The sequence below is a fragment of the Mirounga leonina genome, unplaced genomic scaffold (assembly GCF_011800145.1).
Source record: "Mirounga leonina isolate KUSES-001 unplaced genomic scaffold, KU_Mleo_1.0 Mir_127, whole genome shotgun sequence".
NCBI lineage: Eukaryota > Metazoa > Chordata > Mammalia > Carnivora > Phocidae > Mirounga > Mirounga leonina.
Genome location: NW_023270316.1, coordinates 49453296 through 49479584, shown reverse-complemented (window position 1 = coordinate 49479584; position 26289 = coordinate 49453296). Strand labels below are relative to the sequence as shown.

Genomic DNA, 26289 nt, shown 5'->3' with positions numbered 1-26289 from the left:
GCCCCCTGACTTACTTCAGTGAGTACACTTCAGCTGCCCTAGGAAGGCTGGAGTCTGGGAACGATGAATTCCTGAGGGCAGAAAACCGGGGGTGGGGCTGGAGAGCAGAGATTCCCCATGACACAGAGAGGTGCCAGATATGATGTACATTGAAAGAGATTTCCCTGGGGCGCCTGGGTGGCTCAGTCGTTATGCATCTGCCTTCGGCTCAGGTCATGATCCCAGGGTCCTGGGATCGAGCCCCACATCGGGCTCCCTGCTCGGCGGGAAGCCTGCTTCTCCCTCTGCACTCCCCCTGCTTGTGTTCCCTCTCTCGCTGTGTCTCTCTCTTCAAATAAATAAATAAAATCTTTAAAAAAAAAAAAAGAAAGAAAGAAAGAGATTTCCCATAGTGTGGAAAGTAGTGAAGAATATCAAAGAGGAGAATATCTGGTGAAATACGAAATATTTTTGTATTATCTTTGATTACTTTAAAATACGATTGCCCATTTAAAATAAAATAATAAAAAGACACTGTTGGGTAGAGAAAATTGGTTGGGGGGTAACAATTTTATACCACTAAATGGTTTTTATATCATTTGAAGTAGCTTATTATTATGTGTATATAAGCTGTGATAAATTAAAGATGGATATTGTAATGCCTAGAAAACCAGACAGACCAAACTTAAAAATCAAGAGACAAAATAAAAATGTAGGGATAAGTAAGGAAAAAGAAGAATTAACACATTGATTAAGCAGTAGGCAAATGTTAAAGGATTTGCTCAAAAACTGCCAAACCAGTCAGTAAAAACTAACTAACTAAATAAATAATAGATCATGAAGGTATTAAAAGGTCAATAAAAAAAGTAAATAAAAAGATACAAAGCTAATCAGCTGAACAAAAATATCAATTTTACAAAATACCAGAACATTTTTAAAGCAAGGGAATCTAGACAAATCAGTAGATATAAAATGTTTTATTTTATTTATTTATTTGAGAGAGAGAGAGAGAGAGTGAGCAGGAGGAGGGAGAGAGAGAATCCCAGGCAGACTTCCTGCTGAGCACGGAGCCCTTCATGGGGCTTGATCCCAGGACCCTGAGATCATGACCTGAGTGGAAATCAAGAGTCTGCCCCTTAACTGACTGAGCCACCCAGGTGCCCCTACATAATTATTATAACAAATTCTAGCAAAGACTAAATACATCAGTGTTATCAACTAATGAGGTCAGCAAATTTACCTACTAAAGGAAAATAAAATTTTAGTTTGACTCAAAATCAAGAGCCAGCTAAATGCTATGTACAAGCTAAACAGAAAACAAAATTAAAGTGATAGAAGCTAAACATTTTTAAAAGGGATATTTATTTATTTATTTTTAAAGATTTTATTTATTTCAGACAGAGAGTGAGAGAGCAAGCATGAGTGTTTGGGGAGGAGGGGTAGAGAGAGAAGCAGACTGCTCGCTGAGCGGAGAGCTCCACATGGGGCTGGCTGGATAGCAGGACCCTGGGGATCATGACCTGAGCCAAAGGCAGACATTTTACCAACTGAGCAACCGGAGTGCTGAAGGGATTTTTTAACCAAACAAATGGAAGCAATAAGAAAGTAGCTTTGAGGGTGCCTGGGTGGCTCAGTTGGTTGGGCGACTGCCTTCGGCTCAGGTCATGATCCTGGAGTCCCAGGATGGAGTCCCGCATCGGACTCCCTGCTCAGCAGGGAGTCTGCTTCTCCCTCTGACCCTCCCTCCTCTCATGTGCTCTCTCTCTCATTCTCTCTCTCAAATAAATAAATAAAATCTTAAAAAAAAAAAAGTAGCTTTGAGATTCTGGCATCACACAAAGTAGAATTCAAGCTTAAAAGCATTAAACTTGACAAGAGATGTAACCCAGTATTTCTTCCATATTTCCTCACCCAAATTCTACTTGGTTTACTTTAACTCTTTCTTACTTCCCCTCTTGATCATTTTTGCCTGTCTCAGTGGCCCTTTAATTTCCTTTTTTGTATGTTCTGCATTCAACATTTCAATACAAAACTTATCTTAGCTTGGCATTTTCTGTTTATCTCATCAACCAAATTCTGGATTATATCATAAAGTCCCAGCAACCTGCAGAGAAGAACAGAAGAAACTAAAGAAGCTGGGAAGGTTGCTAATAATGATACATTAAGAATTTTTTTCTTTTTCCTTTCCTTTTCTCTTTTCTTCTCTCCATTATCTATATCAGCCAATGTCTAATCAGAAAAGCAGAATCCACTCTTGATATTTCAAGCAGAGAGAGATTGATACAAAACAAATTTCAAGATTCTTAGAACAGAAGAGCAATGAAACTAGAAAGTTGTTGCTCAGAGATCAGAGTTGTCACTGTCCCTGGGCTGCTCAGGGGTCTGTGCTCATGTTTAAGTTGCTGGAGGCACAGCTGTTACCACTGGACAGGTCTCTCACCCACTGTCCCTACTGGGAAGTCCAGTTCTACTGGAGGGCACCATCACTTTTAGTCACTGGCCTCTGCAGCTGCCTCTATCTCTGCCAAAGCAAGAAGCAGAATGGCTTTTCTCTTCCTCTTTTCTGGTGGCCCAAACTAACTAGAACCCAGATAAAGAGAACCTGAAAAACGCAGCCTTCTATGATACACAAAAGACAACAGAAGGGAGACTTTGAGGCAACAGATAACAGATTCATATCAGTACTTTGTCTATCATCTATCATCTCTCGATCATCTACCTACCATCTGTCTACTCAACATGTATTCAGAAGACCATTCAACAAAATGTAAACTCTTTATGATAGAATTAAGTGATTTAAATATACACTGATTAATTTCAGTTGATTTATACAAATTTTCATATTAAATAAAATTGCTAAATGGACTTGTTTGTAATAATAAGTTTAGCAATTAATATATTTCCTCTTCCAAAGACTATCTTTTTTTTTCTTTTTCATTTCTTCTAATATTTCTGAAGTTGAGATTCCTTTAAAAATCAAGGAATTAAAAAACACAAGGGTTGTTTTTTTTTTTGGAAAATGTGTTATTAAATTAATAGTATGGCTTATAAAAAGAGACATGTATATTCTAAACAATTCATTATATCATCAATGCAAATAAACTGTTTCTTGCAGTTTATGTTAATGTCTTTCCATAAAGACTTTTTTTTGTGTGTGTGAGATTAAAAGTCATTTTGGAGAAAAAAAAATATTGACTATATTAAGAACATTTAGCAAGAATATCTTTCTATGAATTTCTCTAGCTAAGTATATTCATGAAAACATTGCCATATTGGAATATTTTCCTTCTTCACAACTCTTCTAGGAATATTTAAAATGTAGAACTTATTTACTAAATAATATGAAATAATATAAAACAGCATTAATTTAGTAATTGACATTTGTATCTTATAGGTCATATGGTGCCTAATCTTTCTTTTCTAGTGATTGTCCAGTATGGGATTAGCTTGCAATCTGAATTTCTGAGCTTATGGTGGGTCATAACTTTTATGAAATGATTGTTGAGATTGTTAAATTTCCTGATGTTCTTGGATCCTACTCTATTCACATTCCAGACTGTGAATGAATCAGTCTAATTCTGAATCCCAAGGTCATGTGGTGCCAAATTGCTTGCTGTTTGTGCCACAAGAAAGAGAACATATTTTCTTTTCCTTCTGTTCTCCATACATTTTTTTTTTTTCTCCGTAAATTCTTTCTTTCTTAGGGCATGAACATTCTGCTTCCTGAGCCATTTTCTGTAGTCATCTTCTCACTATAGATCTTTCTAGCTTATTTACCTATTTCTGAATTTCTGTATTTTATATACAGTAAGAATCAGTATTTAGTTTTGTTTTAATATATTATATTGCCTAAAAGCATAGGATGTGAATAAAACTGCTTATATTCCAATCACAAATCTACTACCTACTAGACTAGTTATAATATAGGAGCTTTATATAATATTTCTCAGCCTCAATTTTCTCATTTGTAAAATATAGCTAATAGTAGTATATACTGCACAGAGTAGTTGTGATCTTTTTGTTTTGTTTTGTTTTTTGTTTTATTTTTTATAGTACATCATTGATTTTTAATATAATGTTCAATGATTCATCAGTTCAGTATAACACCCAGTGCTCATCACATCACGTGCCCTCATTAATGCCCATCACCCAGTAACACCATCCCCCCCCACCTCCCTTTCCCCAACCCTCAGTGTGTTTCCCAGAGTCAAGAGTCTCATGTAGTCTGTCTCCCTCTCTGATTTATTCCCATTCAGTTTCCCCCTGTACACCTATTGTCCTCTGCACTATTCCTTATGTTCTACATATAAGTAGCTGTGATGTTTAAAGTGAAATAAAATCAGCACATTACATTGTTATTGGCCCACACAATCTCTGAATTAGGAGTATCAATTATTGGAGTCTGACCTTCCAAATCTTTGTTTTCCATTGTCAAAGAACACTGAAAATATTTTTCAAAATACCAAAAAAAAAAAAAAAGGAAAAATAAAAACATCAACAGTATGATGATTTTCAAGCTTCATACATATTTAATTTTGTTATAAAATCATTGTTAATAATTTAACCATTGACACTTCTAAAATTTAGAAATATCCCATATTCAGCCATCTCTAAATTGAAAATACAATGAGCTGAATATGAGATAATATAAAGGGTCTAAACAAATTCATACATATAAATTTTAAAATTTAATATTAAAATTTCCATTCTTACAAATGCTTGTTTCTTGTTCACTTTTTGAGAATTGCTACTTATACATATAATGGTCTCTCTACTCCAATAATGGAACCCCTGAAAATACAACTCTTTTCTGGTGATTCATGGATGAGAATGTAGGGCCACTCACCTTTCTCACGTTCATTAGGGAAAACCATCAGTTTCAACACTTCAGGAAAGAAACTGCGTTGGTTCTTTGTGATTTTTCCTAACTCATTCATAATCGGCCCTGCTGAGAGGGCAGCTGAATCCATATTAGACTACTATCATGCTCACTGTCATAAATAATGGAGGTAGAGCTGCTATATGTCATTCATCTGGGCGCCTGGGTGGCTCAGTTGGTTGGGCGACTGCCTTCGGCTCAGGTCATGATCCTGGAGTCCCGGGATCGAGTCCCGCATCGGGCTCCCTGCTCAGCGGGGAGTCTGCTTCTCCCTCTGCCCTTCCCCCCCCTTGTGTACTCTCTCTCTCTCCCATTTTCTCTCTCTCAAATAAATAAAATCTTAAAAAAAAAAAAAGATGTCATTCATCTGCCATCCTTTCTTCTGCCACATACTCTATTCTAGAAGTGTTTATTGGGGGTTCTCCACTGTATTTATACATTTCGTTCTTGTCTAAATAACTCAGTTATTGCAATCCCCTCCTTCTACACTTTCCATCAAACTGTCATTAAATGGTTATTGCTTTAACAGGAAGGTCATCAGCAATTTGTGTTCTTAAGTGTAGCAGTGTCTTGTTTGTTTTTCTACACCACAAGATTTTTAAGCAACACACAGGTGATATTATACCAGAAACAGCAGTATATGCCTCCAAAGAAAGCACTTTTAATAGACGGCCGTGGTATTAGCGGTGAAGTATGAAACAGCAAGGTTACACTTTAATCTCTCTTTCCTGACAGGGCATGTGCCAATTTTTAAAGCCATGACAGCTTGCCATGACTGGAACCCTAGGGGGCCTACCCCTCACTGGGGGGATCAGTAGACAGCCACCAATATCATGGGACTCTTGGATCAACCTCAGAGAAGAAAATCAGTATTTTGAGAAAGATGGTAACCCGGGGAGTGATATTTGGCACTTTGCCTCATGGAGCATGTGTTACTTTGAAAGGGTACACAATTCACTGAGTGTCCTGCCAGTAGCAAAAAGATAAGAGAGACAATAAATGATAAATGAGATCACGCTAGCAAAATGTTTTAGAGTGATAAAATGTACAAAGGGCAGATAATAAATATGGATAAGAATAACATAGTCATCTTCTGGATAAGATATTGAATTCATTCTTAAGACTCTCATGAGTAAAAAAGATTTTCTTTTGGAATAGTTGGTACAGTCTGACAATCTTGCAAAAATGCATCAATTAACAAACCTAAAAGTAAATGAACTCTTAGAGCTGAGGGAGCTTAAGTGTGTAGTCTGATATCATCAGTATGCTCCGAGATATTTTCTGTATGCAGATCTCATAAAACAATTATAGAAGATTCACACTCATTCACTCACATCACTGACAAGTATAGTTCTCAAAGATGGTTTAACAAGATAAGTTGTTCTCTTTCTTTGTGAAGTCTGAAACACTTTGCTTAGCTAAAAAGAGAACGAAAAAAAAAATCATCCATAGAGTTGTAAAGAACTAGTGAATAGTTTCTCTTGCTTGACCATACTTTTTAATCTCATATATGAGAACATTTTTTCTATTCAATCGCTTCCGTAACTAAGTACCTGGCTATTTTGGTGGTTGTGCTTAGTATGATTGGAGCACCCCAATGCTCTGACATATTCCTGCATTGAGACAGGAGATTCAAAGTGAGCAATGGGAGAACAAAGATTGTAACCATGAGAAAGAGAACTGAGTTACTTCAGTTCTGTCATCTATGCACAAACCATTTTCTAAGCCTTACAGAAGCTTTTCTTCATCTACTTTTGTTCCCTTTCTTAGGCAATTCATTGCAGTAATTTAAATGCATTAATTTGTTACCTTTTCTCTTTTGTGTACCTTAATGTACTGGGGTTGGAGACACGAATTTCATCTAAAGCAAGCTCAAATAATTCCATCCTGTTATTGATTAATCCCCAAAAATGAATGTGTGTACCTCAGTTCTCATGAGTCCAGCAAAGACTACACTGGAGTTTTAGAAAATAACATCAATGTAACAATAATGTTTGTGAAAGGATAAGTTATAAATATGCTAATTTTAACCACACATGCACACACATTATATAACATCCCGTATATAACATTATATGATCATCTCTTAATATTGCCCGCATTCTGAGAGACTGCTTCTATTACACCGCTGTGGTCAAGAGAAGACTTTTAAAATCTATTTTAGGATGTTTGCCAATGGAAACGATCCAGTATGTAAGAGTAAAACCAGTGGTCTAAGAAAGATAAGGAAGATTAGATGACTTTTAGTAAGTAAGAAGGCTTGCGATCTGGCTTTAGATAATTACTCTGAAGGTTAATCTATCTAGGAGTAAAAGCAAAGCACGTGGATGCACAGAACAATTGCTGGGTAATGTTACTGATGGGCAGCAGTTTTAGAGTTGGTGAGAAGGTCTTCCCATCAGTTACTTATACTATAAACCACCGATTTTCAAAACCAAAATGAGATCAATGTTATCTGTTAGTGTATAATCTCCAACCCTCTTAATTTAGCATAAGAAACGAGATCTAACAATTTTGAGTGCCTACTATAAGCCAGACATTGTGCAGAGTGATTTACATGTTATACCTTTTAATCCCCAGAACAATTCTGACGTGTGCTTATGCTATTTTTCATATAAGAAACTGAGGTTTGGAAAAATTAAGGAGCTTAACAGAGGCCATACTGTTAGTAAACACAGATCTTGGCCTCCAAACCTATTCTTTCTGACTCCAAAGCCAGTGTTATGCATACTTCATCATAATTGCTTTTTCCAATAAATGCATATTCATAATTTGATATTTTCACTTTCCTTGGACTTATGTGATAACCAAAACAGAAGCAAACCACTTAGCTGCTAACTATGAAAACTTTGTTATATTCTGGTACGTGGAGCTAAACTTTTGCCTGTTTTGGACAATATGAGAGTAAAGTTAAATGAGGACAAAAAGAAAAGCTCAAGAGTCCCTTATTCAATTAATAATCCTCTGACAATTCTTTTATTTTGAGTCAGGAATGATTAGGAGTGTTATCAGTGCTAAGAAAACCTCCTGCTCAATCTAATTAAATGTTAAACAGTAAGAGAGGATTTTTGTTTATTTGTTTAGCATTTTTTTGTTGTTGTTCAGAGTACTGAGAAAAGGACAGTTGTCTGCCTTTGTAATTTTAAATGTATATACTTCTTGTATATCTTCAGGTCTATGTAATCTTTTGACTTGGAAGCTTAAAAACAATAGGGGAATTAGAAATGTATGTAAGCCAATATATTGCCTATTGTCCTGAAACCAGAGATGCACATGGGAGCAGGACTTACATTTCATAAAGTTGCATAATGTTTTAGAATAAGCCTTATTTGTATTTATACAATGCTTTTCTTCATATAATTCCCAGCATTGCAACTAGGACAAACATTTTTCCTTTGATGAAGAGAACTGAACATTTATTAGAAAATTATCCATTTCCTTTCTTCTTGTGTTCACAAGTTAATTAAAACTCAAGCAAGTTCATTTTTACAGTTTGTTTCTTTCTACTACTTAAAGATATACTGTTACTTCCAAAATTTGGAGCCTAGCTGTGCAAAATTGCTTTACATACCATAGGATAGGTTAGTAAATTAATTCTAAAACTTCACCAAATTATATAATCACTATATTCTTTGCAAGGTCTTCCTGTTTGCCGCTTTATAGGTAATATTTTGTGCTTTCTTATTCAAGGTATTGTTCAAAAGGTACACATTTCATAGTAGGTAGCAAGATCAAGCTATCTTCTGATAGTAGGTGTAGGTAAATTTCTACTAAGCTATGCTAATGAAGAAAAGTTATAAAGGTATAAGTAATGTTACTGGGGCCCATGGTGGAGATTAATAAAATAGACTTACCCTCCACCCATACATTCCCTCACCACTATCTGTTGACCCATGCAAAGAATATAGAACACTTCAAGCTTCTGGGCAAATGAGCTGAAATAGTTCAATTCTGAAGATAAATTACAATTTTACCTCACCATTTCATTAATGAGTGAACCGGTGTTATATTAAAATTATTTTTATTTTTATATATATATTTATATTTATATTATATTATATATATAAATATATTTATATTATAAAAAAAATATACCTATAAGGATAGGTATATTTTCAAAATCTCTCATTCTGTCTTACGAATTTTATGGCATCCCCATTCTAAGATACTGTGAGTATTCATGCTGACCTGGTTTTAGCAGTGTGTTCTTTAAATCCCAGGACTTTGAAAATCCACCAAATACTTAGTAAAAACCTAACTCTGTTCACCAATGGCAAGACTCTGGACAAATTATTTAATCTCTTTGAACTTCAAAGTTCTCTTTTTATTTTTTTTTATTTATTTATTTTTAAAGATTTTATTTATTTATTTGAGACAGAGAGAATGAGAGACAGAGAGCAGGAGAGGGAGGAGGGTCAGAGGGAGAAGCAGGCTCCCCGCCGAGCAGGGAGCCCGATGCGGGACTCGATCCAGGGACTCCAGGATCATGACCTGAGCCGAAGGCAGTCGCCTAACCAACTGAGCCACCCAGGCGCCCCAAAGTTCTCTTTTTAAAAGGAAAATAATATTTGGCATATGTGAATATATGAATATAAAAGGGATTAAGTGATTGATAGAGTATAGGTAAAATTCTTAGCACAGACACCAACACATAATGAGTGTAAAAATGATAAATAATATTATTTTAAAAATCTTCTAGTGTAGTGGTAGACATAATAAAAAAAACAAATTATTTATTTTCTAGCATAATACATATCATTGAAAAAATACTACAACATGTTAAGATATAAAACCATTTTGGACGGCTGGGTGGCTCAGTCGGTTAAGCGTCTGCCTTCGGCTCAGGTCATGATCCTAAGGTCCTGGGATCGAGCCCCGCATCGGGCTCCTTGCTCAGCGAGGAGCCTGCTTCTCCCTCTGCCTGCCACTCCTGCTGCTTGTGCTTTCTCTCGCTCTCTGTAATATAATAAATAAATAAAATCTTTGAAAAAAAAAGATATAAAACCATTTTACTCCATGTTCTCAAATAAAAATATTTTATCCTACCTTATATAGGTATACTCCAAATTGAAACTTTATATTTTGTTCAAAACAATTATTTTTCTTGTTAATTTTTTAAATTTTATTTTATTTATTTATTTATTTTTTAAAGATTTTATTTATTCATTTAATTGACAGGGAGAGAGAGAGAGAGACAGCGTGAGAGGGAACACAAGCAGGGGGAGTGGGAGAGGGAGAAGCAGGCTTCCGGCTGAGTAGAGAGCCCGATGCGGGGCTCGATCCCAGGACCCTGGGATCATGACCTGAGCTGAAGGCAGTCGCTTAACCAACTGAGCCACCCAGGCGCCCCAATTTTTTAAATTTTAATTAGTACATATAAATAGTTCTATGTTATACTAGATGGCAATAACTTCTACTTTGAACTTACAAAATACTTCACTTTCTAAAAATTATTAGTTAGAACATTTGCCTTTTTTTGATTAAATATACATCAATGATTCTCCCCCCTGATGTCTGCAACCTGTGCATTCCTTTTACTTCATTCTCTAAAAAAAAAAATCCCTTGACCTCAACTAGCAGTCTCAGATTGATAGGCTAACCCTGACATCTGACAGGAAGGACTTAAATACCTATAGCCCAGTTTTCATAAACTCAACATCAAACTATTCCTGCTAACATTAGCACCCATTTACCACCCGGTGTCCCCATAACCAGACATATATCTTCTTCTAAAAACATGTAGCCCTTTGAACTAGAATTTGGTAAGTTGTTTTTTGCCTTTGTTGACAACGTCTAGATCCCTGGATTGGTGGCATACTCTGTGTTCTGGTCCTAAAACTTGGTGTTCCACTTGGTTCTCAAAAATCTCTTGCCCAAGAACTAAAATCCCTTACTGAATATCTGCCATGGGCCTGAGGACTTACTCCTGACATAGCTCCCTCAATGTTACTTGCTACTTGGAAGCTAAATAGATTTGTCTTTTTGTACCCTGAGACTATTCTGTCAGCTCTAGGGAACACAGTTACCAATATGAGATCCTAACAAATTTGACTCTAAACTAACTTTCTTTGTCTCTCTTTCTTTCTTTCTTTTAAACAAGAGTAATGGAGACTCACATTTCTGGTTCTCTTCTCTACCCTCCTACAAATCCACACATGACCTCGGTTGTCCACCTTTTCCTTATCTCACTCCATGTCATCCTATCATGCTCATCTAGGTCTGTACTGTGACTGAGTTTTATTTTTTTCTAATTTGCTTTATATGGTGTACAAGATCATACAGGTAGAATCTGTATTCTATTTTACACACTATCTAAAATTAGACATTTCTTTCACTGACCAAATGCCACATGAATATCAGTATGTATAATGTCCCGTGAGGCACACCAGGATTGTTAAGTGTCAGAAGAGAGATGCCTATACTAAATTTGAGAAAAGACAGAAGAAAATTTCTGAAGCTTCTGGTGAAGCTGGTGGAGTAAAAGGGAACCCAATGCTTACCTCATCCCTTGAACACAGCTAGATAAATATGAAATCATTCTGAACATCCAAGAAATCAATCTGAGGAATGAAAGAACTGCACAACTAGAGAAAGAAAAGAGGCCACACTGTGGAAGGTAGGACGTGCAGAGACATGATTTGGGGGAGAAAAGAATCATGGGTGCTGTGGTGGGGAGGGAGCCCTGATCACAGAGAGAGGAGAGAGGGGACAGAGTACAGCGCACAGGGGATTGCACAAGAAAAACATTTCTCTAAAACCATTGACTGGGAAAGTAAGAGGGGATGATCATCATGAACTTTTACAAGCAGCTGAGCTCAAAGACTGAAGTTTTAGAAGTCCACGCTGGCCAGTGTGGAGACCAGTAGGCATAGCAGTGCTCCTGTGGAGAAGGAGGGCAGGGGCCCATGAGCAGACAGCACGGCCAGAGGATGCCCTGGGTCAACTGGGAGACAGTTCCCCTTCTTGGGGTGCATTTGGGAGAGGTGGCACTGCCTCTCTGGGGACAAAAGAGCCTGGTGGGCACCACTGAGCTGCCCTGTTCATTAGCATATGAGCAGAGACACCTGCTTAGGGCAGCCACCCTGGACACCAGATTTTTGCTGTGCTTTACTCTAAACTTCAAGTCCCTGAACATTCATGCAACTGCCCTTCTGAGATAAACCAGCACCAGCCCCAGCGTTTCAAGACCCTCCCCCAGAGGATCAGTGTACCATGCTAGGTCCCTAAAATTTGGAGTTTTGAATCTCAGCCAGCATACCTGAGATAAAACATAGGTGCACTGGGCTGCCAGGTGGGCAGATGGCCTAGACACAGACAGGGTAAAGGTAGGGATATGAGCGATGGCTGGGACACATGAGGGGAGATTGTTTGCCCTTCTGTGAGGGCTTCCTGGACATTGGTGGATGCAAATTCCCCTCTCCATGGATAAGGGAGTGGGCTGGTGACATTTTTATCTCCCCACCCATCAGCACAGATAGAATTCACTGAGCAGCATAGAGCTCCACAGTGGAGTCTTAAGCAGCTTACATGAAGCTCTACTCCCCTGAACCCTGCAGATGCTTCTGTACTAGGGCAAGTGTGCTTGAGAGCCAGAGTAGCTGGCCCCTCCCCAGAAGATCAGCACAAACCCCCCACAGGCACCAAGTCTACTGACCATAGAGTGCTGCAAAGCTCTAATGGAAATAGCTCTAGTGGAAATAGGATCAGCTCTAGTGATCAGCCCTTTTTTAACAAGCAGACCAGAGCACACCTATTTAAAACTCACCACACACTGGACAAGGTCCAAACATTCCCCACTGCAGGCAAGAAGAAACTCTGCAGAGGACTGACCCCCTGAGGGAAAGAGCAGCCAAAACACAACAGCAGGGTGCACACAGCATACACCAGATATACTTCCTGAAGCACGAGGCCCTGGACAATATATGACCTCTTCTTAATAAAGTCATTACTCTCAGGAGCAAGAAATATAACAGGTTTTCCTTACGCACAGAAGAAGACAGAGACCTAGACAAAATGCCAAAAGGAGGAACTCATCTCAAAAGAAAGAACAAGAAAAGGTCATGGCCAGGGATCTAATCGAAAGAGATATAACTAATATACCTGATCCAGAATTTAAAACAACAATCATAAGAATACAAGCTGGACTTGATAAAAGCACAGAAGACACCAGGGAGTCCTGTACTGCAGAGATAAAAGACCTAAAAACTAGTCATGCTGAAATAAAAAATGCTATAACTGAGATGACAAAATGACTAGATGTAATGACCACAAGGATGGAAGAAGCAGAGGAATGATTAGGTGATATAAGATAAAATTATGGAAAATAAGCTGAAAAGAAGAGGAAAAGAAGAATATTACATCATGAATGGAGATTCAGGGAAATCAGCAACTCCATAAAGCATAGTAACACTCATATCATAGGAGTCCCAAAAGAAGAGAGGGAAAAAGGGGACAGAATGTTATTTGAACAAACTATACTGAAAACTTCCCTAATCTGGGGAAGGAAACAGACATCCAAATCTAGGAGGCACAGAGAGCTCTCATAAAAATCAACAAAGGCAGGCCAACACTAAGACATATGGCAGTAAAATTTGCAAAATACAGAGATAAGGAAAGAATCCTGAAAGGAATCCCTCAATTAAAGGGAAGACAAATATGGTTAGCAGCAGACCTCTCCACAGAAACTTGGCAGGCCAGAAGAGATTGGCATGATATATTTAATGTGCTGAATGGTAAAAATTATGCAGCCAAGATTACTTTATCCAGCAAGGCTGTCATTCAAAATAGAAGGAGAGATAAAGAGTTTTCCAGACTAACAAAAACTAAAGGGCTTCGTAATCACTAAAACAGCCCTGCAAGGAATATTAAAGGGGACTCTTTGAGTGGAAAGGAAAGACCAAAAGTGACCAAGACTATAAAGGAACAGAAAACATCACCAGAAACACCAACTTTCCAGAAACACAATAGCACTAAATTCATATCTCTCATTAATCACTCTGAATGTAAATGGACTAAATGCTCCAATCTAAAAGACATAGGGTATCAGAATGGATTTAAAAAAAAACAAGACCCATCTACATGCTGCCTACAAGAGACTCATTTTAGAACTAAAGACACCTGCAGATTGAAAACAAGGGGATGAAGAACCATCTATCATGCTAATGGACATAAAAAGAAAGCCAGAGTAGCCACACTTATATCAAACAAAATAGAGTTTAAACCAAAGACTGTAACAAGAGATGAAGAAGGGCACTATATCATAAAAAGGGGCCTATCAAACAAGAAGGTACAACAATTGTAAATATTTATGCCCTTAACTAGGGAGCACCCAAAAATATAAAACAATTAATAAACATAAAGAAACTCACTGATACTACAATAATAGTAGGGGACCTTAATACCCCACTTACAGCAATGGACAGATCATCTAAGTAGAAAATCAACAATGAGACAATGGCTTTGAATAACACACGGGACCAGATGGACTTAACAGATATATTCATGACATTGCATCTTAAGCAAGAGAATACACATTCTTTTCAAGTGCACATGGGACATTCTTCAGAATAGATCACATATTGGGTCACAAATCAGGCCTCAACAAGTACAAAAAGATTGAGATCATACCATGCATATTTTCCAATCACAACGCTATGAAACCTGAAGTCAACCATAAGAAAAAAATTGGAAAAACCACAAATACATTGAGGTTTAAGAATATCCTACCAAAGAATCAATAGGTTAACCAGGAAATTAAGGGAGAAGTAAAAAAATACATGGAAGCAAATGAAAATGAAAATACAATGATCCAAAACCTTTGGCATGCAGCAAAAACAAGTCCTAAGAGGGAAGTAAACAGGCCTACTTCAAGAAGCAAGAAAAGGACCTAAACAAGGAACAGCAAATGAACCTAAAGCCAGCAGAAAGAAGGGAAATAACAGAGATAAGAGCAGAAATAGGGCGCCTGGGTGGCTCAGTTGGTTAAGCGACTGCCTTCGCCTCAGGTCATGATCCTGGAGTCCCTGGATCGAGTCCCGCATCTGGCTCCCTGCTTGGCAGGGAGTCTGCTTCTCCCTCTGACCCTCCTCCCTCTCATGCTCTCTGTCTCTCATTCTCTCTCTCTCTCTCTCAAATAAATAAATAAAATCTTTAAAAAAAAAAAAAAGAGCAGAAATAAATTACATAGAAACAACAACAAAGGGGCACCTGGGTGGCTTAGTCGTGAAGCGTCTGCCTTTGGCTCAGGTCATGATCCTAGGGTCCTGGGATCGAGCCCCGCATCAGGCTCCCTGCTCCGCGGGAAGCCTGCTTCTCCCTCTCCCACTCCCCCTGCTTGTGTTCCTGCTCTCACTATCTCTCTCTCTCTGTCAAATAAATAAAATCTTAAAAAAAAAAAAAAAGAAACAACAACAAAAAGGAAGGAAGAACAGATCAGTGAAACTAGGAGCTGGTTCTTTGAATAAATTAATAAAATTGATAAATACCTCCTCAGACTTATCAAAAAGAAAAGAGAAAGGACCCAAATAAATAAAATCATGAATGAAAGAGGAGAGATTACAACCAACATCACAGAAATACAAACAATTATAAGAGAATATTATGAAAAATTATATGTCAACAAATTGGACAATCTGGAAGAAATGGATAAATCCCTAAAAACATATAAACTACCAAAACTGAAACAGGAAGAAATAGAAAATTTGAACAGACCCATAACCAGCAAAGAAATGTAATCAGTAATCAAAAATCTCCCAACAAACAGAAGTCTAGGGCCAGACGGTTCCCAGGGGAATTCTACCAAACATTTGATGAAGAGTTAATACTTATTCTTCTCACACTGTTCCAAAAAATAGAAATGGAAAGAAAACTTCCAAATGCCTTCTATGAGGACAGCATTACCTTGATTCCAAAACCAGAAAAAGACCCCTCTAAAATGGAGAACTACAGGCCAATATCCCTGATTAACATGAGTGCAAAAATTCTAAACAAGATACCAGCTAATCAACTCCAACAGTGTATTAAAAGAATCATCCACCACATTCAAGTGAAATTTATTCCTGGGCTGCAGGGGTGGTTCAATATTCACAAATCAATCAATGTGATACACCAAATTAATAAAAGAAAGAATAAGAACCATATGATCCTCTCAATAGATGTAGAAAAAGCACTTGACAAAGTACAGCATCCATTCTAGGTAACAACCCTCAACAACAAAGTAGGGATAGAAGGAACATCCTCAACATCATAAAGGCCTTATACAATAGACCCTCAGCTAATACAATAACTCCATGGGGAAAAACTGAGAGCTTGTCCTCTATGGTCAGGAACAAGACAGGAATGTCCACTCTCACCATTGTTATTTAATATCGTAGTGGAAGTCCTAGCCTCAGTAATCAACAACAAAAAGAAATAAAAGGCATCCAAATCATCAAGGAAGAAGTCAAACTTCCACTATTCAGAGACAACATGGTACTCTATGTAGAAAACCCAAAAGGCTCCACCAGAATATTGCTGGAACTGATAAATAAATTCAGTAAAGTTGCAGGATACATAATCAATGTACAGAAATCTGTTGCATTTCTATAGACCAATAATGAAGCAGCAGAAAGAGAAATGAAGGAATCGATCCCATTTACAACTGTACCAAAATCCATAAGGTACCTAGAAATAAACCTAATCAAAGAGGTAAAGGATCTGTATTATGAAAACTATAGAACACTCATGAAATATTTGAAGGTTCTATGAAAACTACAGAACACTCATGAAATAATTTGAAGGTGACACAAAGAAATGGAAAAACATTCCATGGTCGTGGCTTGGAAGAACAAATATTGTTAAAATGTCTATACTACCCAAAGCAATCTTCACATTTAATGCAATCCCTATCAAAATAACACCAGCATTTTTCACAGAGCTATTGTAACTTCATCAAGATAAAAAGCTTCTGTACAGTGAAGGAAACAATAAAACTAAAAGGCAACCTGTGGGATGGGAAAAGATACTTGCAAATGACATATCTGATAAAGGGCTAGTATCCAAAAACTCTAAAGAAATTAGAAAACTCAACATCCAAAAAGTAAATAATCCAGTTAAGAAATGGGCAGAAGACATGAACAGACCTTTTCCCAAGGACGACATACAGATGATATAAAAGATACATGAAAAGATGTTAAACATCACTCATTATCAGGGAAATATAAACTAAAACCACAATGAGATACAATTTCACACTTGTCAGAATGGCTAAAATTAACAACAGAGGAAACAATAGACATTAGCAAGGATGAGGAGAAAGGGGAACACTTTTACACTTTTGGTAGGAATCCAAACTGGTGCAGCCACTCTGGAAAACAGTACGGAGGTTCCTCAAAAAGTTAAAAATAGAACTACCTTATGGATCCAGCAATTGCACTACAAGGTATTTACACAAAGGATACTCTTTATCTATATATACATATAGATATAGATATAGATATAGATGTATATGTGTATATATATATATATACACACACATAAATATTCCATTACATATATACATATATGTATATATTGCTCAGCCATCAAAAAGAATGAAATCTTGCCATTTGCAATGACATGGGTGGAGCTAGAGAATATTATGCTAAGCGAAACAAGTCTGTTAGAGAAAGACAAATACCACATGATTTCACTCGTATGTGGAATTTAAGAAGCAAAACAGATGAACATAGGGTTGAAAGAAAAAGAAAAGAGAGGGAGGCAAACTAAAAGAGAGACTCTTACAGAGAATAAACAGGATTGCTGGAGGGGAAGTGGGTGGGGTGATGGGCTCAATAAGTGATGGGTATTAAAGAGGGCACTTGGGATGAGCACTGGGTCTTATATGTAAGTGATGAATCACTAAATTCTACTCCTGAAACCAATATTATGCTATCTTATCTAACTAGAACTTAAATAAAAAACTTGAAACATGGAAAAAAAAGAAGCAATTTTTTTCCAAGTGGGTTTAAGAATGAGAACTAAACAATGTCTTCTGTAAGAACAGACATGTGTTCTCTATTTTATTTGCATTCTATTCCATATTCTTTGCAAAGGGTTGGGCAATGTTCTAGCTGAAGAGTGAAAGAACAAAAGCTTCATGGGAAAGGTGGATATATTTTGTTGCTTAAAGCCAGACTGGGTTTTTATTCACATAGGTTTATCCCATTCAGTGGATGGAATGATGTCAATGAACAGAGAAAATACAACAGACATGTTCAGAACACAGAGAAGTCTCATGTGGCTTATTCAAATCTGTTTCCTGAAGAGTTTCAGAGACACAGCCAAGTTGAAGATTTCAGTTAAGGGAGAAAATGGTGAAACATTAGGCCTAGAGATACCAATTTAGGAGTTTCCATAGAGCTGTAGTTTGAAGCAGAGATTGTTAAGATTGTGTATTTGTGTAAAGCACAGGAGAGAAAAGTCAAGGAATAAACCCTGGTAAATATGTGCATTTAGAAGGTGATATAAAAAATAAGAAATCCTTAAAAACACAGATACATAAACTCCTGGGTCTAGTGAGTATCTTGAAGTCCCCTTCCTCATGAAGATATTGAGGTCAGGAGAGACTAAAGATCTTGATAGTTGTGATAACAAAATTTGTACACCAAATGAAGAAGAAAAAGGGAGCAACTGGAAATTAAGGAAGAGAATCAGAATGTTGCAATAAAACAGGGGTAAATGAGGAGCAGAGAAAATAAACACATACCTCTTTGAAGACATTTGATGATAAAGAAAGCAGGTAATACCAAATTTTTTAAATGTCCTGTTTTATAGTGAAATATCAGTATTTCTTATTTTTCTTTGATCGATAACAACATGAAATATCCTTAAAAGAAATTGAAATAAATGTTTTAATTATAAAATAATGCATTTAAAGTCAATACTACCTCTGCATACTGCCTCCTACCTTGATCTTTAATATTTCAATTAGTTAAACTATTGTAAGTAAATCAATGAGTAGGCATCAGGAATTATTGATTGAAAAAAGAAAAGAAGTTGGCAGACAATTTAGTTACCAGTAAAAAGGCATCAAGAACATATCTGTACTTTGAAATAATATGTTCTATTATAAATTTATATAATTAGAGAAGTTTGCAAGGCAAATTTTAAAAAAGGTTTGATAAGATAAAAATAACTGCAAAATGTAACTTAAAGCATTTCCTAAATGCTTTAATAAGGATAAAAATGCTTTAATAAGGATAATATTATTTTATCAAATTTATGGGGATTATTCAAGTTAGGTATTATATACTCTTTAAAAAACTCCAATTTGCTTCCTCTCAAAAACAAATGAAAACAAACAAACAAATCTTAGATTTTCTAATCCATACCAGGAGGGGATTTCTAATGGTGGCCAGAATCTTCAGAATATGTACCTCATATTTATTATATAACAGACATAGTGCTAGGGGATTTCTCAAGTGTAATCTTATTAAAGCCCCATAACAGCCCTGCGGCAAGTATTTGTGTTTTCCACGTGAAGAAGCCCTGTTTAAATATTTGAGCTAGCAAGTGACAAAAATGCTTCGATCAGGGATGATGTCTCATAATTGACATTTTGTCTCATTCACTAACACATGCAAGTATTTATTTATTTAATCATCATTCAATAAATCATATATCATTCAATAAATGCTTATTAAGCATCAGTTGTGTGCCAGTAGGCACTGTCATGTTAGATTAATACAAAGATTTATGAAATATATTTTAGTAATTCTAATAAGCTGATCTATCTGCACCTCCTGATTCTACAATTTTCCATGATTAATTTTTCTTGGTTGGGAAGTACTGATCAAGAAGATTAAGCATTGTATCCAAGGATGGCACTGTTCTGTTCAATTCAGCTTTACAAATAACTATGTGTCAAGCAGATTTTTAGGTGCAATGCTTGTAGAGGTGAGAAAATGTAACATTGTCTCTGTTCTTTTATAATTACAGTCTAGTGGGGAACAAAGATGATAAATAAGTAACTACTAGCGTGATGAGTATTATGAAGGAAGAATTACAATGTGCAGTGGGAGAATCTGATCAGACTCAAATGCTTTCCTACAGGAAACTTGACAACAAGAGGACAATGAGAAGAATATTTTTATGGAGATAACTATGGTTTCATTTTCAGGAGCAATATCTCTTGATTACTCTTTTAGGACATTAAATAGAAAAGCAGTATCTTGCTTTAGTCCCCACAACTGCTAAAATTTATTCTTTTAGTAATTCTACTTGTAACAATGCTGAGAACACAGAACAATACAGAATATTCTCATAAGAAGATTCCATTTCAGGTTAAGAAACTATTTATATGAGCTTGCACGGCATCTAGTAGCTCACAGTACAACTTCTAAATTGAAACACTAAAATATATTATTTAAAAGGATTATAGAAGGTAAGAGCAATCATAAAAACAAACAAATACAAAACAGAGTGATGTAAAATCTAGTGACATGTCTGGGAAGAATTGAAATTAACTTCAAGACCTATAGAGAGGTCTTGTTACAGCCATGCTAGGATTGATACTCACTCAGGCCTGGGTATACGAAGATAACAGGAGACTTGGTATGTACCCTTACAGAATTTAGGATTTATGGGTGAGAGAGACATTAATATAAACCACTATAGTAATGAGTGAAAAATTACAACCCTGAAAAACACAATTATGTGATCAAACTTGTGTTAAAATATGCTGTGTGTGTATTATAAATCTACACAAAATGAAATGAAAAAACGCACAAAACAATTATGAAATGCATTTGTGTATAATTTGTGTAATTAGAAAATAAACACAAAAGTAGGGCGTAAAACAGGATATAGTGTAAAATTTCTGTTTTCTTTTTATGTACACATAGGCATATCCAAAAGACTTAAAGATAAAAAAGAACACATATATTATCTGTGAATGGTAGGATTATGATGATTTCTAGTTTCTTCTTTCTTTTCTACGTATTCTAAAATATCCGCCATAAGCATACATTGCCCTTAGAGCAAATTTATCAAAAACATTAAAATAACCTATATTAGTGAATTTGGGGGAGACATTTTGCATGCAAAATGTTAAGTCATGATAATTTAGTTTGGTAAAATAGAAAACTTGTTTTTGTTGGTTGCTGTTATGCAAGGCTATTGCAGTGTTGTCGATTTTCCTTTTAATCTCTAGTGTTGGTATGTCTTTTTTCTCTCTCAATAGGTATTGTTAATACATTACAAATGGCTAGCTCAATTCTTGATGCACTGCCATGGTGTGGTAAATTTCCTTTCTACCTACTTTCATTTTATTTATTTGCTTATTTAAAAAGACGTTTTCATTTTGGATTTAGTTTTAGATTCATAGGAAAGTTGCAAAAATAGTACACAATTCTCTTCCAGTTTCCCCATTATTCACATTAAGATGTCATCTAACTTCGCTTTACTTATTCAAACCCTAAAATCCCTTGTTCTCTTCAAAGAAATATCTTCTTAACAGACATACTAAATTCTTGCATATGATTTTTCAATATGAAAACTAATCCTGGTAACATTTTTCAAAATGTAAATGTAAAGAAAGATAAAGAAATACGATTTCTTTGGAATTATAAACTTTATATGTGATTCAATCAATATTATGAAAATGAATAATTTCATACTGTGAAATGTTACGTTTAAAGGAAGAACAGGGGAAAAAAACTACATTGCTCATTTTCAACTACTGGCAATGTTTGCCAAATACCACATACTTCATATTTGCCACTGTCTGTATCATACCTTTCAGTGACATTGCTCAAGACATACTGGATAGGAGGCTCTAATAACCCAAGTTTTATCTTTGTGTACAGCTCATAATTTAAATATATAGCAATAAATTAAAAAAAACATATATTTGTTGCATTTCTAGAGGACAGATATTATACCATGCAGTATTTATGACACTTTTTTTTAAGCCCAGAAATATGCTGGATGAAGCAAATAGGAAGTTCTGATAAGCATGTGTAAAGAGATCTTAAATTTTATATTGACTCATTTGTTAGTAACAACATGTGCAGAATGAGTCAATAAGCCATCTATTTTTGCTTTAGTTTAGAAAAGTCTAGGAGGAAAAGTTATAAAAGTTGCATCCATTGCGTGTGTTTGTTTTGATTGTTAAAGAACTAAATCAAGTAAAGTTGCATGTATTCAAGATTTCATTGGGATTTTTAAGCTTGGTAATCATTCTACAATGCAGAAAGCAGCCCTGATGGCATCAGATTAAGAATCCAACTTGGTTATTTTTGTTTGGGTACTTATTTACAGATAATAATAGTATTATGGTCATAGAATTACGTATCTGTAATGGATCATACAAACTATTCCAAGTCTTCACTTGCGAGAGATAGAGTTAGGGGTGCTAAACATTATTGAAGATCCATTCTGGATACTCCTGTTCCCCAAAAGAATATCAATAGAGTATGCTTTTCACTAAATAGTATGTATATTTAAAATGCATTGGCCCTATGTAATGTCAAATTTATTGGAACAAAAAAAAATCCATTTCCCTCTTTGTTCCTATTTTTTCACCAAGCCAAAAAATAACTGTAATCAGATTTTCTTTTTACACTTTTGTCAAATATTCAAAATACAGGGTAGCATTTTTAAAACCTAGAAATGCCATAAATAGTGGTTTTCCTATGGATTTTCTTCCTTCTCAATTCAAATGATTTCATTTTGTATACGCAATTTTCTTTTCTATCTAAATTCATTCTGAGTTGTCTTCATTGGTCCACCTGTCCTCTCTGATGTGCTTATTTAATTAATTTATTTATTTAGAGAGTGGGGGGAGGGGCACAGGAAGAGGGAGAGAGAGAGAAATCCAAATGGACTCCATGCAGAGCATGGAGCCTGACATGAGGCTTGATCCCACCACCCTGAGATCATGACCTGAGCTGAAATCAAGAGTCAGATGCTTAGCCAACTGAGCCATCCAGGCGCCCCTGACCTGCTTATTTTCTTTGCCAAATAATTACACCTCATTCAGCTTAGGTAATTGGTGGACGGTCAATTACTAATAGGTAACTTAAAATAATTTGAGTATTTTCAATATATTTGAGGTCTTAATTGAAACTGTGTTCAATAAACATTTTTAAAAAGTATTCATACTCTAGATAGCCCAAATTAAAGACAAACTATGTATAATTTTTGGGAAAAGTAACTAAAGTGAAAGCATAAGCATAAGTGGACTAAGCGTAAGTTGTTCAACTGGAACCCATGCTGCTTTTTTAGGATGGTATAAGTTGAGTTCATGGTGGATTGGGTTAAGCTGCCTTAAGTCTGGTCCTGCGTTTTAAATGTGACTTAACATAATAGGAAGTAAATGTTTTCTGCTTTGTGCTTTTAAGTTTGTAAGGATTGGAAAATATCAGTGGACTTGTAGGGGAAAGAATCACCAAGCATAGCAGATCCAGGCCTCTAGACAGAAAGGCTGGAGCCACTATACTCTGCCTGGAGACTAAAAGGAGGAAAAATATTGTCCTTCCTCTGCTCATATAGGCCCTCACTGCGAGGTGAAGGAGCATCTCATGTGCACACTTGTACTTAACAGGCCTTACCCTTATATGGTCTGTTGCTAGGAATAACAATAAACAGTAGCTCATTACACAAGGTGCTGTCTCATTATGTGAGGAGCTACTCTGGCTTATTAAAAACAAAATACTGAAAGCCTAAAAGAAAACATGACTGAAACTAAAAGCAAACAACGGTGCATTTTACTTTAGCTATATTGATCTACAAAAGACTGACATACTTAATGAATATCCTTAATGATTTTACAGTGGGGCAAATTATCTCTGAAAGTAACATGGCTTAAAAAGACGGTGTGATCTGGCACCCAGTGAAATCCAATATTCTTGTAAGCAACACTAGTCACCATGTTACAACTCTCTGGGAGCAAGAAAGCTACAAAATCAGGAAGGGAAATAAAACTACTTTGTTTTAGCCATAGTTTCCAAGTCAACTAAAATACTTCTAGGGTGCCATGAAAATATTTCCCAAACTAATCTAATCCTGGTCTTAGTAATTACTTTCACCCTTTCAGGCAAAATGCAGATGACAGAAAACAGCAAATTATTTTTAGGGGGATTTAATAGGGATGAGGTATTATATTCAAAGAAAATTTTCATTATTTTAAATCATAATGTCTTGAGACTTTATTTTCAGGAAACTTTCCAAATACTTAAGGTATGATTGAGCTACAAAAAGGTTAAGTTAAAAGGAAGATAAATCAGTCAAATTTTTGAGATTGGCGTTATGTGAATGGTCTACAGAGGTTCAAAGAATTTGAAAGTGGGCAGAAAAAAAATGCCATGAAGATACAGAAATACTTGATACACATTAAAGACAAAGACATTAAATTTGGATAAAACAAACCAAGAAAGGTTTTGAGCATTAGAAATAAAAATTAAGGAATTTCTGGTAGGTAACAATAATTTAGTGTATTTCTGGACACAACAGATCATGAACTAGATGTGATTTGTATCCTTCCAGAGATATAACTGGCCAAATAATTTTCTGCAAAGGAAAAAAAAAAAGAATCCAAAAACATTAAAATACATTAATGAACATCTTAGAATCATGTCAGTTCTATTTGCAAAATGAAAGGCTATCAGACATACTTTTCTTGAAAGCCCTAATCTCTATTTTGGCATTGTCCAGGTTCTGCAAGAACACAGTTTAGACCACTTGCTATGGTAAAGGACTTTCAGCAGAACTCTGTCAATCCCAGGGGAGATCTTACATATCAATCTTTATTCCAATAGAAGTATTGAATTATTCCTATTATAGAGTTATACCTATAGAAAATTGAAGGTGAAAGAAAATTTAGTACAAATGCTCAGCCACTTCGGGGTTGCCTGGGTGGCTAAGTCTGTTGGGCATCTGCCTTCCACTCCAGTGGTGATCCCAGGGTCCTGGGAGAGAGCCCCACGTCGGACTCCCTGATCGGGGGACGTCTTTTTCTCCCTCTCCCTTTGCCCCTCCCCCTCCACTCGTGCTCTGTCTCTTGCTTTCTCTCTCTCAAATAAATAAAGTAAAATCTTTAACAAACAAACAAACAAATGCTCAGACATTTCAATTTACATATAGGAAAACAAATACCAGAAAGAAAAAGAAATATTTCAATAGGAGAACTTACTTAATCTTCAAAGAAATCTTATGGAATTTATATTATTGCCCTATGGATAAAAATATAAGGTTCAAAGTGTTTAAAGAATTTGCCATAAGTTTCTCAGCCAGATGTCAGTGGATTTCAAATTCAAACATTATAATGGAGTATTTAATTCTCAATACCACAGCAATATGAGAAAATGTGGCGGACATAAGGCTAAACTCTCCTGATTCAGTTTCAGTAATTTTCAGAGCCTAGACAGGGGGATGTTTATTGCAGTAGATTAAGAAATATAATACATATAAATAACATATACTTATATATATCATAAAATAAAACAATTTATTTCAATTTTCCTCCTATCCCTACTTTGTCTCATATTCTTACCTAGTGTAGAGATAGAAAAAAAATTCAAAAATTTAACGTAGAATCATAAATAAAGAATAAGCTATGTTGTAGTAGGATGTTAATTTTTGATTACAAATAACATCTGAGAGAATTTTTAATTAAAATCCATTGTAATGGCTAATGGAGCCATGGGAAGGAGAGACTGTGAAGACAGGCAGTAAATTGGAGGAGAAGGTGGTGTGTTTTGCAGGAGAACTGTGTTCCTATTCAAGTTTTCCCTTTAACTTGTTCTATGACTTTAAATAATTATGGAGGACCAATCCAATGCAATACCTAAGGATGTTCATCTCTTGTGTTTATGTCTTTGGGTAATCCTCTGTCTTTGAGTGTGGGGGGAACCTGTGACTTGCTTCTAACTAACCGCATCTGCCAAACGTGATGGGATGTTACAGTATATAAGACTTGATCTCAGCAGACTGAAGCAAGAGACTCTCCCTGTGGTTCAATAAACGAAGTAGCCGTGTTGGAGAATCCCATGTGGCAGAGAGCTGCAGACAGCCTCTAAGAACAGCGAAAAGCCAGTGTCCTAGGAATATAACTATGAGAAAATGAATTCTGTCAACAACTTGAAAGAGTTTGGAAGCAGAGTCTTCTCCAGTATAGCTTCTAGAGGAGAAAGTACCCTGTGACACTTTGAGTAGGGAGGAACCAGCCCCTGTGCCTTCACTCCTGACTCACCAAGACCGTGATACACAAAACATTTGTGGTAATCTGTTACGCAGCAATAGAACACTAACATAATGGCTTACCTTAATTTCTTTGGGACTGAGTTGAAAAATTAAATATATTTTGAATACTTTTTTTTTCTAAATTTTTTCTTGGTTGTAGGAATCTGGAATTTAAAGATTGTAACCTGAAAAGTCAATGCTCTCATGTAAGCAAGATTGTGAGCCTGAAATAT

General features: G+C 36.0%; 1 long non-coding RNA gene across 4 annotated transcripts in view; it reads right to left on the bottom strand.

Moving 5' to 3' along the window:
• LOC118009362 overlaps positions 1-26289 on the bottom strand; it is a 117505-nt gene that overhangs the window by 26568 nt on the left and 64648 nt on the right. For 2 of the 4 annotated variants that reach the window (XR_004678898.1, XR_004678901.1), the window contains exon 5: positions 18582-18701. This is a non-coding gene — a long non-coding RNA (uncharacterized LOC118009362). Of the gene's footprint in view, positions 1-9778; positions 9815-18581; positions 18702-26289 lie in introns of those variants that run through there. The other 2 variants (XR_004678900.1, XR_004678899.1) reach the window with 2 other exon arrangements.